The following is a 17591-nucleotide window of genomic DNA, read 5'->3' as shown; positions in this document are numbered from 1 at the left end:
TCTCGTTCTTTTGAAGACTTTGCTGGATCGAGTTGTAAACTTAAACTCTATAGTGGCCTGATACTTTTTTTGTTTTTTCTTCTGCATGCTTATTCCTCGTTAATATTATTGCACGCATGCTGAATTACATCAGACACCATATTTCATCATGCATTTCAAATTCTTCATATATTATGTCAAATGCGTGTATGAATTACCAGATATAGGGGGAGATCTCCAGGATTCAATTCTTCAAAGTGTGCATTGCTTCAAAAGCAAATTCCTCACTATGCACATCTTTAGGGGGAGTTCTTCTATATCTTGCAATCAAATTCCTCAATATCAGTATTTACACTTCATATGTTTATCCCCATTGAAAACTTAACCTATATTGTCATCAATCACCAAAAAGGGGGAGATTGTAAGTGCATCTAGTGCCCCTTAGTGATTTTGGTGTATTGAAGACTTATAGGTTAAGGGACTAATGTGTTTGTGAGTGTACACAGGTCTATAAGTCGATGAGGAGTTTGATATTTACAGAGAAACTCGACCCCTAAAAATGAAGTTCTTCGACTGAAGACTTTGGATTTCTGAAGACTTTCTGAAGACTTCGAAAGTGAAGAAATTGGTGTGACCTTGAAGACTTGGTAATCATTTGAGGAACATGAAGCGTGAAGACTTTTGTTTTCATAGTTTCATTTTCTCTTTCTTGAGTCATAGGAAACACCGTACTGTTAAAGGGGGTCGAGGAAATACTAAGGAAAAATTTCCATGTGATGCTCAACTCAAAATCCTACACCTACCAATCCCTTCGAGTGAAGCCATTGGAAATCTCATACAGTTCAGTCATATTCTTCAGTGACAGAGACGAAGTTCTTCTAGTCTCTGAGGAATTTGTTCTGACTGAGGAGTTAGGAATTTGCCAGTGCGCATTGCCTACACAGTGAGGAACATGATAGCCCTGAGGAATTTGAACCTCAAATTTCCGACCGTTGATGTGCTGCGCGCCAGCTGGCCCAAAATATCTTATCCACCTAACGGTCATATCATTGAAGGGCATTTATGTCTTATCATGTCGGGCTGCTCCCTAGGCTATAAATAGACGCCCCCTACAACCACTAGCTGGTTGGCTTCTCTGAGAGAAACTCACACTTGTCAATTGTGAGCATCCCATCCTCTGAGGACTTTGAGTGAAAATCATCAAGTGAGGAAAACCCCAAACCCAAAGTGATTGAGGATCACTGAAGAGATTGATCCTGCGTGGATCCGACACTTGTTACCTTTGAAGACTGTGCTTCTTCCAGACGGTTAGGCGTCATGGTCTAGAGCATCCAAGAGGAAATTGTGGATCGCCGAGTGACCGAGTTTGTGAAGGTTTGGAAGTCACCTGAAGACTTACCACGAGTGATTGGGCAAGGTCTGTGTGACCTTTGCTCAAGGAGAATATGGTGAGGACTGTGTGTCCGGGACTGGGTGTCCTCAGGTTTAAATACCTGGCTGCTCCAACCAGACGTACAACTGAGACAGCAGTTGGAACTGGTCTACCAAATCATTGTCTTCACCAAGCCAATTGGTTCTATTCCTCAACTCTTTCATTTCCTCATTACCGTGTTGTATGCTTGTTCATATCTGTGTTTGAAGACTTTGAGTGAAGACTTTCTCAATTTCCTCAGTTCAATTTCTTCAGTCTGTTTGTCTTCATCCTATGCTATCATGTGTTTACGCTTTCTGTACTCTGTGTTTGTCTTCATTTCATCATGATGACCATGCCTATGTTCTGCTATGATTACTCTTGAGTACTTATTCCGCTGCAAGTAGTTCTTCGCTAAGGAATTTCCTCACCCACAAATTCCTCAGTGAAGAATTTATAAAAATCGCCTATTCACCCCCCTCTAGTCGAGATAACGCACTTTCAATCGCTGATAAGTCGCCTGGGCACTCTTGAGGCGAAATGGCATAGACACATAGCATAAGGCTCCAAACGAAGTAATGAAAGTTGTTTTCTCCTGGTCCTTAACTGCCATATTGATTTGATGATAACCAGAATAAGCATCCAAAAAACTCAAACGCTCACAACCCACCGTAGTATCAATGATTTGACCAATACGAGGGAGAGCAAACGGATCAGCCGGACAAGCCTTGTTCAAGTCCGTGTAATCCACACACATCCGCCTAGTGCCATTCTTCTTGAGTACCAGCACCGGGTTAGCCAACCACTCAGGATGGAAAACTTCGACAATAAACCCGGCTGCCAAGAGCCGGGCCACTTCCTCTCCAATGGCCTTCCACCTCTCCTCATTAAATCGGCGAAGAAACTGCTTGACCGCCTTAAATTTCGGATCAATATTAAGAGAATGCTCAGCGAGTTCCCTCGGTACACCCGGCATGTCTGAAGGCTTCCATGCAAAGATGTCCCGGTTCTCACGGATGAACTCGATGAGGGCGCTTTCCTATTTCGGCTCCAGATCGGCACTGATATTGAACTGCTTCGATGAGTCGCCAGGAACGAAATCAACCATCTTAGTGTCATCTGCCGACTTAAATTTGAGAGAAGGATCATGCTCTGTAGTTGGGTTCTTCAAAGACGTCATGTCCGCTGGGTCAACATTATTCTTATAAAACTTCAACTCCTTAGTTGCACAAGCAGACTCAGCATAGGCAGCGTCACCTTCCTCACACTCCAAGGCTATCTTCCGGCTTCCATGCACCGTGATGGCTCCCTTGTCACTCGGCATCTTGAGCTACAGATATACATAACAAGGCTGCGCCATGAACTTGGCATAAGCTGGCCGTCCAAACAGAGCGTGGTATGGGCTGTGGATCTTGACCACTTCAAAGGTCAATGTCTCCGATCTAGAGTCATGATCATCTCCAAAAGCAACTTCCAGAGCTATCTTACCAACCTGGTAGGCCGACTTACCAGGCATCACGCCATGGAAAACAGTGTTTGACGACTTAAGATTTTTATCAGTCAACCCCATGCGGCGAAAAGTTTCATAATAAAGGATATTGATGTGCTCCCTCCGTCCATGAGTACCTTGGTGAACTTATATCCTCCGACCTGCGATGCGACCACCAGAGCCAAGTGACCCGGATTATCAACCCGGGGCGGGTGATCTTCCTGGCTCCACACAATGGGCTGCTCAGACCAACACAAGTAATGGGGAACCGCCGGCTCAACAACATTGACTGCCCTCTTAAGAAGCTTCTAGTCACGCTTACATAAGCTAGTGGTGAAGACATGATACTGTCCACTATTCAATTGCTTTGGGTTGCTCTAATAACCAGACTGTTGGTGCTGTTGACTCCCCTGATTACTCTGCTAATTGTAACCACCCTGGTTGCCGTGATTGCCTTGATTTCCTTGAAACCCAGAGTTAGAACCGCCACCGCCGTAACCCGGTCCATGAGAGCCGGATCCTGAGCCACCACCCGGTCCATGATCGTCTTGAAAAAGATTGGAATTTTTGTACTCCTTCATAATGAAGCAATCCTTCCAGAGGTGGCCAGGCGGTCTTTCCCGCGTCCCATGTCTTGGGCAGGGCTGATTTAGCAGCTGCTCAAGATTGAAGCCTGACCCTCCAGTCCGTGGGGGCGGTTTACCCTTACGACGCTGACCATTATTCTGCATATTAGTGTTAGCCACAAAGTCCAAACTATTATCAGCTTTGCGCTTACCGTTGTTTCCATGGCTCGCCGGGTTATGCTGCTGCCCCCTGGTGCTGCTGCTCTTCTTTCCCTTTCCCGGCTTTTCATCATGAGACTTGGGGTCCTTGGTACCATCAGAGTCAGCATACTTAACCAGAGCCGCCATGAGTGTCCCCATGTCATTGCAGTGATGTTTGAGCCTCCCTAATTTCTGCTTTAGGGGCGTGAAAGACAATTGTTCTCCAACATTAAGACTGCTGAATGGGCATTGATGCGATCCGACGAGTGCAGGATTGTTGAAACCCGGTGCACCCAATGGGTTGTTGACTCACCTTCTTCTTGGACACAGGAGGCCGAATCCACGATTGACATGGGCTGCTTTCACGTATCTTTAAAATTCTGGATAAACCGGGCTTTTAACTCGGCCAATGATCCAATGGAGGTGGCTGGCAACCCCTTCAACCAAGTACGAGCCGTCCCTTCCAACATCATGGTGAAGTACTTAGCACATGCAGCATCGTCAACATCCAGCAGTTCCATCGCCATCTGACAACTCTCAACCCATGTTTCAGGGGGTAAGTCAGCAGTGTAGTTGGGCACCTTACGGGGATCTTTGAAATCTTTGGGAAATCGTATGTTACATAGAGCCGGAGCCAAAAACGGCACACCCAAAGTCCTAAAAGTCTCACCTGTCTCCACCGAGGTTGTCGGACGAATCGGGGAATGCTGATGAGCCGCCAGCTCGGCCTCCCGACGCGCTCTTCCTTGATCCACGACGTTCTGGGCATTAACCCCACCACCTGCCGGGTTATGTCCACGGGGTGGGTTACGGTTCCGTCCACTGCTTGACACGGCCGGTTCCTCAATATGCCTGCTATAACTCCGGCTTGGGCGAGGGGTTGAATGAATCCTCTCACGACTGTAAGAATAAGCCTGCTAGTGAACCAAAGTCGTCTGAAGAAGCTCTCTAGCCCTTCACGTCTGAACTGCTGTCAGAGAGTCGCCTTCAACCGGGAGAGCCGCCAATCGTGATGCGGCAACGATCATGTTATCCAAGGGGTTAGAATAATGACCCGGTGGCATCGGCACGTGCTGCGGTGGGATATTGTATTGACGAGGCGGGTCCGTCGTGCATGGCTGAACCGGCGCTCTCGTTCCAAGCATTTCAACCCGGTTTACCGCTGGCTAGTTACTAGTCCCTGCTCCGGGTGTGTTAAAGAGATTTCTCGCCTCGTAAACCGGAGGCAGGCGAGGCTGATGCCTCCTCCTCATGACGTTGTTTGAAGCATTCTGATCTAGCATGAGCCGGAAGGACTCTGACTGAATCCGCTGTGCCTGAGCATCCAAAGCAGCCCGCTCCTCGGCCATCCTAGTATTTTCTGCGTTCAGCTCTTCCTTGGCCTGTGCTATCACTACAAAAAAAAGACACATCCGTGACATTTTGGGCCAAACGAATTTTTTTTCTGTCATACATATGACACTTCTATGACGATAATTGTGACAAAACCCGGTATCATCATAGATGTGGTGGGCTCCTACTTCTATGACAAAAAATCATGACAGAAAATGGGATTTTCGTCCTGGGCGGGCCAGAGACGCAGCTGCATGACATTCTTTGGGCCATCCATGACGGAAAAAACCGTGGTAGAAGCGAAGGGGAGGAAAATTTCGGGGCTTTCCCGGTTACGGTGGGAGGTCGGGGGCGAGCGATGCACGTTTCTCTCGTACATGTACACGCGTGTGTGCGAGGCGTTGGCTCTAACTGAACCCGAGCGAGGCGTTGGGCTCTAACTGAAACCGAGCGACTGCACTGCAGGCTACGCGTTACTGAACCCGAGCGATCGATCGATGGCTGTTAACTGAACCCGATCGAGCGATTCCTTCGCTACTGCTACTAACTGAAGCCGATCGATTGGATGAATAGTGAGCGTTGCGGGGTGGGTGGGGGTTTGGATGAACAGTGAGCAGTGGCGTTGCCTCTGGATGAACAGGACCCCATGGTGTGGAGGGCTGGATGAACAGTAGACGGTGGAGGGGTGCCTGTGGAGGGGTGGTTGAACAGGACCCCGTGGTGTGGAGGGCTGGATGAACAGTAGATGGTGGAGGGGTGGTTGAACAGTAGCCGGTGGAGTAGCGTGCGGTGGAGGCTGGATGAACAGGAGCCCGTGGAGGCTAGAGGAGGTCGACGGTAGCCCGTGGAGGCTGGAGGAGCTCGACGCCACACCCCTCCCGATCAACAGGACCCCCGTTTCGACCGTAGGAGGTCCGTTTCCTCCGTTTTGCGGTACGCCACACCCCTCCCGATCAAGAGGACCCCCGTTTTGACCGTAGGAGGTCCGTTTCCTCCGTTTTGCGGTACGCCACACTCCTCCCGATCAACAGGACCCCCGTTTCGACCGTAGGAGGTCCGTTTCCTCCGTTTTGCGGTACGCCACACCCCTCCCCATGAACATGACGCATTCCATTGCCTCCCCATGAACATGACACATTCCGTTGCCTCCCCATGAACACGACGACGGCGCTGTTTCTCCGTTCCGACCCAGCCATGTACACGAGCCCTCGCCGTACGTATGCGCGAGTAGGCGTTCGAGACCCTGCCCGTATGGCCGTATTTTCTTTCTTGCACCCTGGCCGCTGTACGTACATGTACATGCTACGTGCGCGCCTGTACTATGACTCGTACGCGCCTCTACTACGACACGTGCGTGCCTCTACATCGACCAGTATATATGTACGTACACGTTCGCGACCAGAATGACAACGCTACGTACGCTTCGACCAGGTGGGTCCCGACTGTTAGGCACTTCCTTGCCTAGGAAGATGTAGCTGGTGGGTCCCAGCAGTCAGGGGGGCGAATCGTTTTGGTTTTTTTTCTCGGGCGCACTTCCTTGCGAGCGAAGATGTAGCTGGTGGGTCCCAGCAGTCAGGGGGGCGAATCGTTTTTTTTTTGCCCCGACGCACTTCCTTGCATGCGAAGGTGTAGCTGGTGGGTCCCAGCAGTCAGGGGGGAAACATTTTTTTCGCGAAATACGATGGCCCGTCTGGTGGGTCCCTGCTGTCAGGTGGAGGAATCATTATTTTCTGCGTAATAAGGAGGCACTTCCTTGCTGCCGCCGTGGACCCAGCTGTCAGCCTCTCCACGTACAGTCCACGTCCGATGGAAGTCGTTCCTTGACCACGTTGACCACGCCGCACCAAGAGCACCAGGGCGGTGGACGACGGCAAGGCCTAGGAAGGGGACGACGCGGAGCCGGTGAAGACGCGGTAGTGGATGCCCACGCGGAGAGGAGTATGAGGGTTCACTCGTTCGGCTGCGGTGTGAGGCTGCCGTCGCCGCAGGGCCTGGCCAGCGGTGGGAATAGTAGGGGGCGGTGAGGCCTCTGCGGCAGCACAGCCGGCCACGAGAGGCAGGAGCAGGCGGGACGACCGGCGCTGCTTTGGGCGGCTGGAGCAAGAAGACCAGAGGTTGAAGAAGCACTACGGCCGTTGGATGGACATCGTACGGTCACTGGAGCTAGAATCGTTCATATTGACTAAGTTGACAAAGCCCTCCGTCCCCGTCAACTTAGTAGGCCCACAAGTCAGCTTCCCACCAAGGTGGGTCCCAGCTAGCAGGGGGTATTCATTTTTTTGTGCGTAATAAGGAGGCACTTCCGGTGGGTCCGAGCTGACAGCGGGGGGAATGTGTTTTTCGCGAAATACGGTGGCCCGTCCGGTGGGTCCCAGCAGCGAGGGGGAAACATTTTTTCGTGAAATAAGGTGGCCCGTCCGGTGGGTCCCCACTGTCAGGTGGAGGAATAATTATTTTGCGCGTAATAAGGAAGCACTTCCTTGCGGCCTCCGTGGACCCAGCTGTCAGCCTCTCCACGTACAGTACTCTTCCGATGGAAGTCGGTCGTTGACCATGTTGACCACGCCGCGCCAAGAGCACCAGAGCAGTGCACGACGGCGAGGCCTAGGAAGGGGACGACGCGGAGCCGGGGAAGACGTAGCAGTGGAAGCCCACGTGGAGAGGAGTACGAGGATTCACTAGTTCGGCTGCGGTGTGAGGCTGCCGTCGCCGCAGAATAACAGGGGGTGTGGGTGAGTGGAGGGATGGCCTGGCCAGCGGTGGGAGTAGTATGGGGGCGGTGAGGCCTCCGCGGCAGCACAGCCGGCCACGGGAGGCAGGAGCAGGCGGCACGACCGGCGCTGCTTTGGGCGGCTGGACCAAGAAGACCAGAGGTTGAAGAAGCACTACGGCCGTTGGATGGACATCGTACGGTCACTGAAGCTAGAATCGTTTATATTGACTAAGTTGACAAAGCCCTTGGTACGCTCCAACTTAGTAGGCCCACAGGTCAGCCTCCGAAATGGTGCGCTCCAGATGTCAGGGGGAGGAATCATTTTTTGGGCGGCCGAAGCTAAGAATATCCGAGATTGAAGAAGAAGCACGACATCCGTTGGATAGACATCCAACGGCCACTGCTGCTAGAACCGTGTGTTGACTATAATAAGTTGACAAAGCCTTGCATACGCGTCAACTTATTTTTTTAGGGGACGCGTCACTTAGTAGGCCCACAAGTGTGTGGCAGAGAACTTATAGCCCATTTGCGTTTTGTAAGAATGTACAGCCCATTTTTGAATTCTAATGGAATTTACAACAGCCCATTTACAGTTTGTTAAAAGTACAACCCATTTTCTAGCTAGGACAACGATTAATAATTTCAACCAACCGTTGAAGACAGAATTCAATAAAATTTCCCACATTTTGATGGGATCCGAAATATTTTTATCCCGAAATTTCTAGTCAGATTAAATATAAATTTGTATTACGTAAAAATCCAACGAAACATTGCGCGCGCAACAATGAAAATTTAAGATTTTCAAAATCCATAAATAATATTTTATAAACTAATTTCGTGTTTGGTGCATTTTTTTATAGTTACTGCCCAGTTTTTATAATTACATCCCATTTATTATTTTTAAAGCCCATTTTCCTGTTAAGCCTAATGCATCCCTCCTAGGAAAGATTTGCAGCCCAGCGGGGCGGAGAATAACAAGTTGACCTTGCCTGGGTATTCCTCAAAAAGACGTATAGCTGGGCTAGCCATTTTCATCTTGAAAAAATTAGTATCTGGGCTGGATATCTGGCCTGGGCTAGACGGGCCACAGCCCGCCCAGTTAATACCCTGCTCTCCTCTGAACAACAACGAAATCATCGCCAAGAAAAACTCTGCAGTGCTCACGCCTCAAAAACACAAATACTGCTCGAGCTGCTTGGTCCCAGCTGTCGGCCGCACCTTGTGCAATTCTCTCGTTTATATTGACTACATAGGTTGACAATGGTGTGGGACCGTGATGTCAGGAAACCAGGAGAAAGCAAAAAAAATATAGTTGTACATAATAAGGAGGCACTTGCGTACGTACGGCTATGGCCCTAGTGGGTCCCTAGTGTCATCCAGTCAAAATAAAGTCATCTCCTGAATCCTCATGTTCGTTGACGATGTTAACAATGCTCGGCGCCACGGCGAGCGCAACAACTCGAAGGACAACGGAGAGGGCCTCGCGGGCCCTACGGATGGTCTGATACAGCGCCCGCTGCTCATTCAGGAAGCCAGGATCATCGGACACCTATGAGCACCTTCGAGAAACTGAGACGGCATGAAACGGTAAGGCCGCGCTTGGGAGCTCTGGTTTATTTCAAACCTGTATTAACATACAAGTGTAATTTACTCGTCATCGGAAACAACGCGTAAAATACAGGCGTAATGAAACCGAGGGCCCGAGGTCTGTAAGTAAAACCGGCGGGTTACGCGTGTAATTTGAGAGACCAGTGTATATTTTACGAGCACTGCTATATGGACGACATTACCAGACGATACATGCACGACGTGCGTATCATGCCATCCATGGGCAAGGCTGAAACAGCAGCTAACGGCTGGATTAGCAATCGTCCGAGTGTCGTTCAGCGTTTTTATCGTGTGTGAAGTACTTCCGATATTTTACTAGTCGAAATCGACCAACCAAGCGCCTTCGCCCGAGACCATCTGCTTTAATTTACAAGCGTCAGTTTTACAAGCGGTTTTGGTTGGAAAACGACGATCCAATCACGGCCTAATATCATGAGTTGGTCGGAAGATCATATGGTTTCACGTCTAACCTACCCGACTTGTCGTATAGGCTATGAATGAAACATCAGACGATGAACTTCTTAAGCACGGAAACAACAGAAGAGGATGATCTTCTTAACAAGCAAATCACTGGCATTAGATCGACATGCAAAACAATACGAAGCATTATTCTCAGGAGGCACGGTGAACAGCTCGTGATGCCGCATGCCACAACATTCCAAGCTCAACTTTGCAATCAAACACAAGGCCTGGCATTACATAGACAATATTCAGAACAAACTCTTAACACAGGAATATCTCAGCAGAGTAACTATTTACTTCTAAACTGAACACAGGAATAGGAAAAAACACTCGACGCTGCTCACAGCAAGGGCGTCCCACTCAAAAATATCAAATGCATGTCTTCTGGCTAACATCAATGAGCAAATTTTGACAAGGTTTTCCAATTCCAATATATTAAACTAACGTCTTCTTGCTAACATCAATGATTAAACTTTGACAAGCTTTTCCCATTCAAAATATGTAATGCCTATGATCGTGGAGTCCTGTCGTAGCTTCTTGTACTTGTTTGGGCACTTTTTGCCCAGGGCACTCCACGTGTTGTTAAATTGCCAATGGTCTCTGCAGACTAGTCATGTCACCGGTGTCTAATAATACTCTGTAAAGCTTCTCGGTCATTCCTTCTGTAATGTAGCGCAAACAGTGACTGCTTCTTTCTGCAAAGTGGAACGACCAACTGGACCCAGTAATGCAGCAGTTTGCCTTGGACACATTGGCTCCTTTTGTGCAGTTCAACTAAAATCGAAGTCGGAATAAAACCGAGCTTTAATTTTGATATCCCTGTAAGCAACAATAGGTATAAGGGAAACAATTACTGAGAAATAACGGTTGATGACTTGTACTCCCAGAAGAAAAGCATCTACTGATCTACTTTATCTTAATGGGAAACAAAGCAGGAGAGTAGCAATTCTCCATCAGTGTGATTCATTCATATTGACTGAGACATTATCTTAACAATGCCTTGTTTCAACATGTATAAAGAACGACAAAGCAGAAAAGTACCATTCCTAAAACAATGCAACTGATTCATTTTAACAGAGACATTATCTTAACAATACCTTGGTTAAACATGTAGAAAGAACTACAAAGCAGGATAGTACCATTCCTAACAAGTGTTGCAGTTTTGAACTAAGATTCAGTAGTTAATTAATTCTGAGAGTGGCATTGCTTAATTTTACCAGCGGCATTAGATTAACGAAAAGCATAAACAGTTCCAGGGGAGAGTGGGCGCAACAACAGTATGTGCTTCCATCTACTTATAAAGGGGGTGATGCAGAGTTTGTTGTAACAAAGCAACAAGCATCATGTCTGGGTTGGTCCCATTTTTGTTCACTACTTAATGGGAAAAGACAGCAATACAATAGCTTCAATTCAACATTTATTTAAAACAGTACCAATACAAGTAGCACAACATCTCAAAGCACACTGCACAATCATGTGGATGAAGGCCTGTACTGACCTTTCATGAGACGGACAAGATAAAATACGAATCTGCCAACACGAATAGGAAATCCAATCTCGTTTTGTGCAGTTGCACTGAAATCAAGCAAAGTGTTTCGCGTAGCGAAGCAAAATGTCGCAATAGCAACAAGTTGAATAGATATCCCTGTTTAAACAGAGGCAAAAAAGGAATCAATTACTGGCTAATAAAGGAGGATGAAACATGCGGCCACAAAAATGGTAATCCCGCCAATCCCTAACAAGTGTTGCAGTTTTGAAATAAGATTCAGTAGTTAATTCTGAGAGTGGCATCAATTACTGGCTTATAAAGGGGGTGATGCTGAATTTGTTGTAACAAAGCAACAAGCATCATGTCTGGGTTGGTCCCATTTTTGTTCACTACTTAATGGGAAAAGACAGCAATACAATAGCTTCAATTCAACATTTATTTAAAACAGTACCAAAACAAGTAGCACAACATCTCAAAGCACACTGCACATCATGTGGTTGAGACCAAGATTTGAAACAACTCGCCACGAAGACTGGAAACAAATCTCGATCTCCTTTTGTGCAGTTCCACCAAAATTAAGCAAAGTCACCGGTGTGACATTCAAGTTGAACTGCACAAAACACTCTTAAAACATAAGTGTTTCGAGTAGCGAAGCAAAATGTCGCAATAGCAACAAGTTGAATCGATACCCCTGTTTTAACAGAGGCAAAAAAGGAAACAATTACTTGCCGATAAAGGAGGATGAAACAAACGGTGACAGAAAGAAGCATCTAACTTATCTTGGATGGAAAACAAAGTAGGATAGTAGCATTTCTAAAACGGTTGCATTGATTCATATTAACAGAGACATTCTCTTGAAACAACATTCGTTAAAAAATGTAATTTACTTTTAACAGTGGCATTGCTTCAATTTTCCGGCGGCATTCTTAGATTAACAACAGCAAAATAGCTGTATGGGACATGCCAGCACCATGTGCGTCCACACGTATAAATGGGTGATGCAGAGTATGTAGCCAAGCAGCATATATGCGCTGGTCCCATATTTGTTCTCTTTGAACCTTCTTCCTATGTGAGGGCAGCAAATCTAGTCCTGCACAAACTACCCGACCCCCCAGTTTCTTTCCCTTTTCAACAAAGAGATCGGTTCCTTACAGATGTGTGTACTGGGTTACCCCCTTTTTCCCTTTTCGACCTACAAAGCGGCTGGATAGCCAGTCTATACTACTTTCCGCCCCTCCTTTCCTCATTGAACCACGTCCTAGATTCTTGCTCCAGCCCACCGCACCCTTCTTTCCTCTTTGAACCAAGACCTAGATTCGACTACAGATCGAAAAAGATCCACATGCAGCTAGAGCAACGACGGTTTCAAAGAAACTTATACCTTAGGGTCGTCGGGATGTGGCAAGGCGTGCGGCGGGAGGCCGGATCTGCCCACACTACGTATGGCAGCGAGGAAGAAGGGGTCGGTGGCCCTCCCGCACAGGCGCTGGGTGAAAGAGAACAGCGCAGCCGGCAGTGGATTGCCTCCCTCGCCGAAGGCGATAGAGTGAACGCTGCACCTCCTCCCCTTCCCGGTGCGACGGGATACGGACGCCTCCTTCACCAGCTGTGAGGGGGAGAGAGAGACAAGAGGCCAACGCAGTCTTGTTTAGATCTGGTGAAGAGAGGGTGAGAGACTGTGAATATAGCAAACCCTAGCAAATGAACGCTGAGCCTCCAGCGTGTAACATATATGTAGTGCGGCGAGCGTGTGGAGAGTGCAAACCCTAGCGAACAAGCGCTGAGGCTCCCGCTTATATATATACTACTGTAGTATGGACTGAGCTCCGGTGCCTTCACTGCACCTGCTTTTGGCTGTATGACAGGTGAGCCAGCCACATTTTGGGCCCACCTGTCATAAATCCAAAGGCAGGTGCACTAAGTCAATGAAGCTGCGTCCATATAGTACTCTCGTGTATACGACTAATATATAGTGGAGTGGTTTTCTTATTCTCTCCATAACAATCGTTTTAAATTGTGTAAGTACGAAACGAAACTCTTTATTTAATGTACAGTGAAGAAAACTAGTACTACTTCCGATGAACTAACGATCCACGCCCACGCGTCCTGGTCGCACTTCCTGTCCTTCACGTGTGGTACACTACCCTCCCTTAAGTGAACAACCACACATGCGCCAAATTATCGGAAACGTGTGAGAGTGTGTACAAATAAAGAATTTTAATTTCAATTATCGGAAAGGTTTGAGAGTATTACAAAGTTTGACTTCAGTCAAATCTAATATGCGGAGTAAATAAAAATGGAGGGCTACTACGTCCATCCGGGTTTTTAGTCCACACCATTTTTTAAATCAAAGTTAATAGCTGGACAAATAAAATTACAGGGGAGCTGGAGACAAAGTTGTGAGAAGGCTTAGAAATCAATACAAAACTTATGCTCTTAGTACCAACGTCGATCCTTCTTCGAGGAAACATTTGGTTCATAGCCAATTGTGTGATAAAATTGCACCAACGTGAAAGACGACTGCGTCTCCAACGCAACCAAGGTGAACTGACGAAGGATATCATCTTTGTGCGTAACAAGCAAAGAGCACTGATGGAAGACAGCTTGTTTTTCATTGAAAATCGATCAGCTTCACCAGCCGACGCAACCATGAGGCGCAACCATGAGCATCGATAGGTCATCGTGGTGATGCATCATCCATTTGGCATCAAGTTTGGGTGAGGCACCTATGAAGTTCGACAAATCCTCACTGTGGTCTGTTTCTTCTCAGTAATCAAGCTCGAGGAAGGAAGAACCACGTGGCAGAGGACAGTGAGGCGGAACAACAATGGCCATCCAATTTTGTGCAGTTCCACTAAAATTGAGGAAGACATGCCCGGGTATGGAGACACGCATCGCTGTTTCCAAAAATATAAAAAAGGGTTAGCAACGACATCTCAATTGTCAATAAGAATTAATGAAAAGTACACCAACAAACAGAAGCATCATAATTATCTTGATGGGAACTAAACCAGGATACCCGAGAAAAAAGCATTTCTTCATTTAACCAGTGATAGTACTACCACCATATGGACAATGACCGCACAACCGCCATGTACTTTTTGTCGAAACAACATGTATACCTCCACCGAGGCATAAATCAGGACAACTTTTTGAGTGGCATTTCCTCTATAATAGTACTAGTAGGTGATGTTGGACCAGCCGACGAACCCTAGCTACTATGCATGGGGAGCTGGGGAGTAGTCGCATAGAAGAAAACCCGCATGCAGCGACCTGGGGAGCTGGACCAGTACAAGAAGTTATACCTCAGGTGGGCGAGATGTCGTTTAGGCGGGCGGGCGGGATCTGCCCACGCGACAGCAGCGCACAAAGTTGCGAAGGATCTTCGTCCGCGCCAGCGCCGGCCCCGAGAGGACGGTGCGCATCGGCTTCCTCCGTCGCCGACGGCGACACCGTCAACGCTGCACCTCCTCACCTCCCACAGCGGACGGGATTCGGCCGGATCTCTGACCACCGGTGAGGAGAGAGATAGAGTGGACACTATCATCTTGTTTTGATATGGAGAGGGTGAGAGAGCGAGACGCGAGAAACTCTATCAAACAAGAGGCTATAATGGAGTAAAGGAATCTCTCCATAGCAGTGGTTTTAAATAGAATACGCGCGTTCCCGGAAAAAAGAAACGAAAACTGGCGGACAATTTTTTAAGGGTCTGTCTAGGACACATCTAGATGTGACATAGTTCCCGGAAAAAAGAAACGAAAACTGGCGGACAATTTTTTAAGGGTCTGTCTAGGACACATCTAGATGTGACATAGTTATGTCACATCTAAGTTGATGTCCACTCTGTTTGTGGTCTATTTTTTTCCTAGTTTTTTTTTGTTTCTTGTTGCTACATTATATACTTGTGGAAGCTTAGATGTGATATCCTTAAATAACATCTAGATGTGAATTAGACAAATTGATTTTCTAACGTACCAAGAAAGAAAACTCGACCAAAAACACGCCCCCGCTTGCAGGTCGTGAGAGTCGTCGCGCACACACACATAGACATAGACCTGCATTTCCGTGTTTACGTAAAATTCCATTTCCATCTCCATCTCCAATCATATTTTTCCAACTGGCACATTATTTACGTTGTTAATTATATACGCAGCAATATTAACGTACAACATCTCTTGTTTGCGCACGTCCAGACCGCTGCCACGGCCAGTCCTGACCAACCCGAACCCTCTTCATCACCCGCGCGTGCTTCCCGCCTGAAACGGTCAGTGCCGCATTCATGCCCGGCCAGAGCGGACGCGACCTCTCACTGGCGCCGGCATTGAAGCGGCGCGCTGGCCGAGAGAGCGTCGCCCGCGCCGCTTCCGGGTGCACGCGGCTGCTCCGCGTTCAAAGGTCGCAATAGCCGGCTACAACATGCATGTAAAAAGTTCTTGGGAGTCCGTGCTACAGCTAGCTATCCTCCCCCAACTCATCAATCTCTTCCAGTAGTGCTAGTACTCCATGGCGCGATCCATCGACAAGCAGGCGGGAAAGTTATCGTATACTCGGTTTGCGGTGAGTGGCATGCCGAGCGACCGTGTGGGGTCGAGCCGTGGAGGAGGGTGAGGCACGAACATGACAGACATGATTTAAACGTTGGTTTTGCTCGATGGCGCGATCCAACAACACGAAACATTGGTTTCTCTCCGTTTCCATTTTTCTCCGGAAAAACGGAAACTTTCCACTCCATTTTCATTCCTATTCCAAGGTTGCCCCGTTACAACATTCCATCAAATACAAAGGAAAACTAACACGCATTCTGATGCATCTCAAGATTCACAGATCATAGCCAATATTTACTTCACAACTAAAGAAAAAAGTTGTGAGAGCGTGTACGAAAGAAAAACTACCAATGGGGTCACTACGACTTAAACCCTAAACCCTAAACATGATTTAATTTCCTGGCCAGGTAGAACCTGTCGAAGGAAAGACGGCTAGCACCCTCGGATCATACGATGCTTTTGTGCAGTTCCACTAAAATCGACCTGAGCATCCCTGATGGCAAAGATATTGAAGAAGTGTGATTAGAATAATAGTACTGGCACTAGTTCATGAGACATAAACTCATCACAAGTACAAGCCGGTAGAAGTAGAGAAGATCAACATGGAGATGGAGCTACGGCAGTGGAGCAAGCCGGCTCCAAAAGGAAGATGGACTACCTGGGACGTTGGGCTGTAGCTAGAAGGGCGGTTGGGACGCGACATCGGCCCATACCGCGGTGACCCCCAATTGGGACGCACCGACTGTGGGTTTTCTCCCTTGCCGATGTCGACCGCGTCTACGCAGAACATTGTTCCCTTCCCCCAGCTGCGGGATCAGGCCCGTCGTTCTATGCTTGTGAAGAGAGCAACCTAAGCAAGCAGGCTTGTAGCTTAGGCTCCTGCTAGTGTATATATAGTGGTTTTCTTTTTCTCTCCATATCAACCATTTTATATTGCGTACGTGTCATTCAAGAGTGAAATGATGGTTGCTTCTTCCGACTAACTTACTGTGTGATTTGACTGCTCCTTAGTGGCCCCTACACATACTCCCCCTACGTGTATGCAACAGTAACACGTACACATGGACGCAAAAACGCACGCGACGCCCTAATGCATGCATGTCCGAGAACACGACGGAACACACACGGTCACGCTCAAGTGCTCAACCTACACGTGCATGCACACACATACTCAGTCAGGGTGAGCTAGTGACCGTATAAACACCGGAAAAATATATATATTTGGCGCAATGAGTGTATTATGAAGTCCACTGACCGTATTTTTACAAATATACAGTGACAGACAATGTATTTATCTCGTTTGAAATTAAGCCATATTAACCGGAGAGGAGGAAGTATGGACTAGCATTACTTTGCTGTGTCCCGTCAACTTGCCGAACGAGGAGAAGGTTGCAGGACGGGAGAAGCTTGCGCGCAGTGGCTTGCAGGACAAGGAGAAACTTTTGACTAATGCAAGCTCTCCCTCGCTCAGGCGGTGGACGTGCAACAGTTAATTCGGTGTTAGATTGCCAGAAGCATACACTATACTACTAGTGCTATTATTGTTCGACTTCCCGAATAGGCGAACAGCCAAGCGCAAAGTTTACTAGTACTACTACTATAGTCTATAAAGGTACATACTATACTAGTACTAGGAACCGGATGGAGGAGCGTCTGCACTCTTATTATAATTTTAAAATGTGATAAAGCAATCTTCAACACATTTGGTTCTCTTTGAGGGTTCTCGCATGTGATAATGGAAGTTGATTGCATGGAACACTCGCCACAATTATCTCTTAATTCTGGCTCATATCCTGT

This window comes from Triticum aestivum, chromosome 3D (assembly GCF_018294505.1).
Source record: "Triticum aestivum cultivar Chinese Spring chromosome 3D, IWGSC CS RefSeq v2.1, whole genome shotgun sequence".
NCBI classification, from domain to species: Eukaryota; Viridiplantae; Streptophyta; class Magnoliopsida; order Poales; family Poaceae; genus Triticum; species Triticum aestivum.
This window is presented reverse-complemented; position numbering follows the sequence as displayed.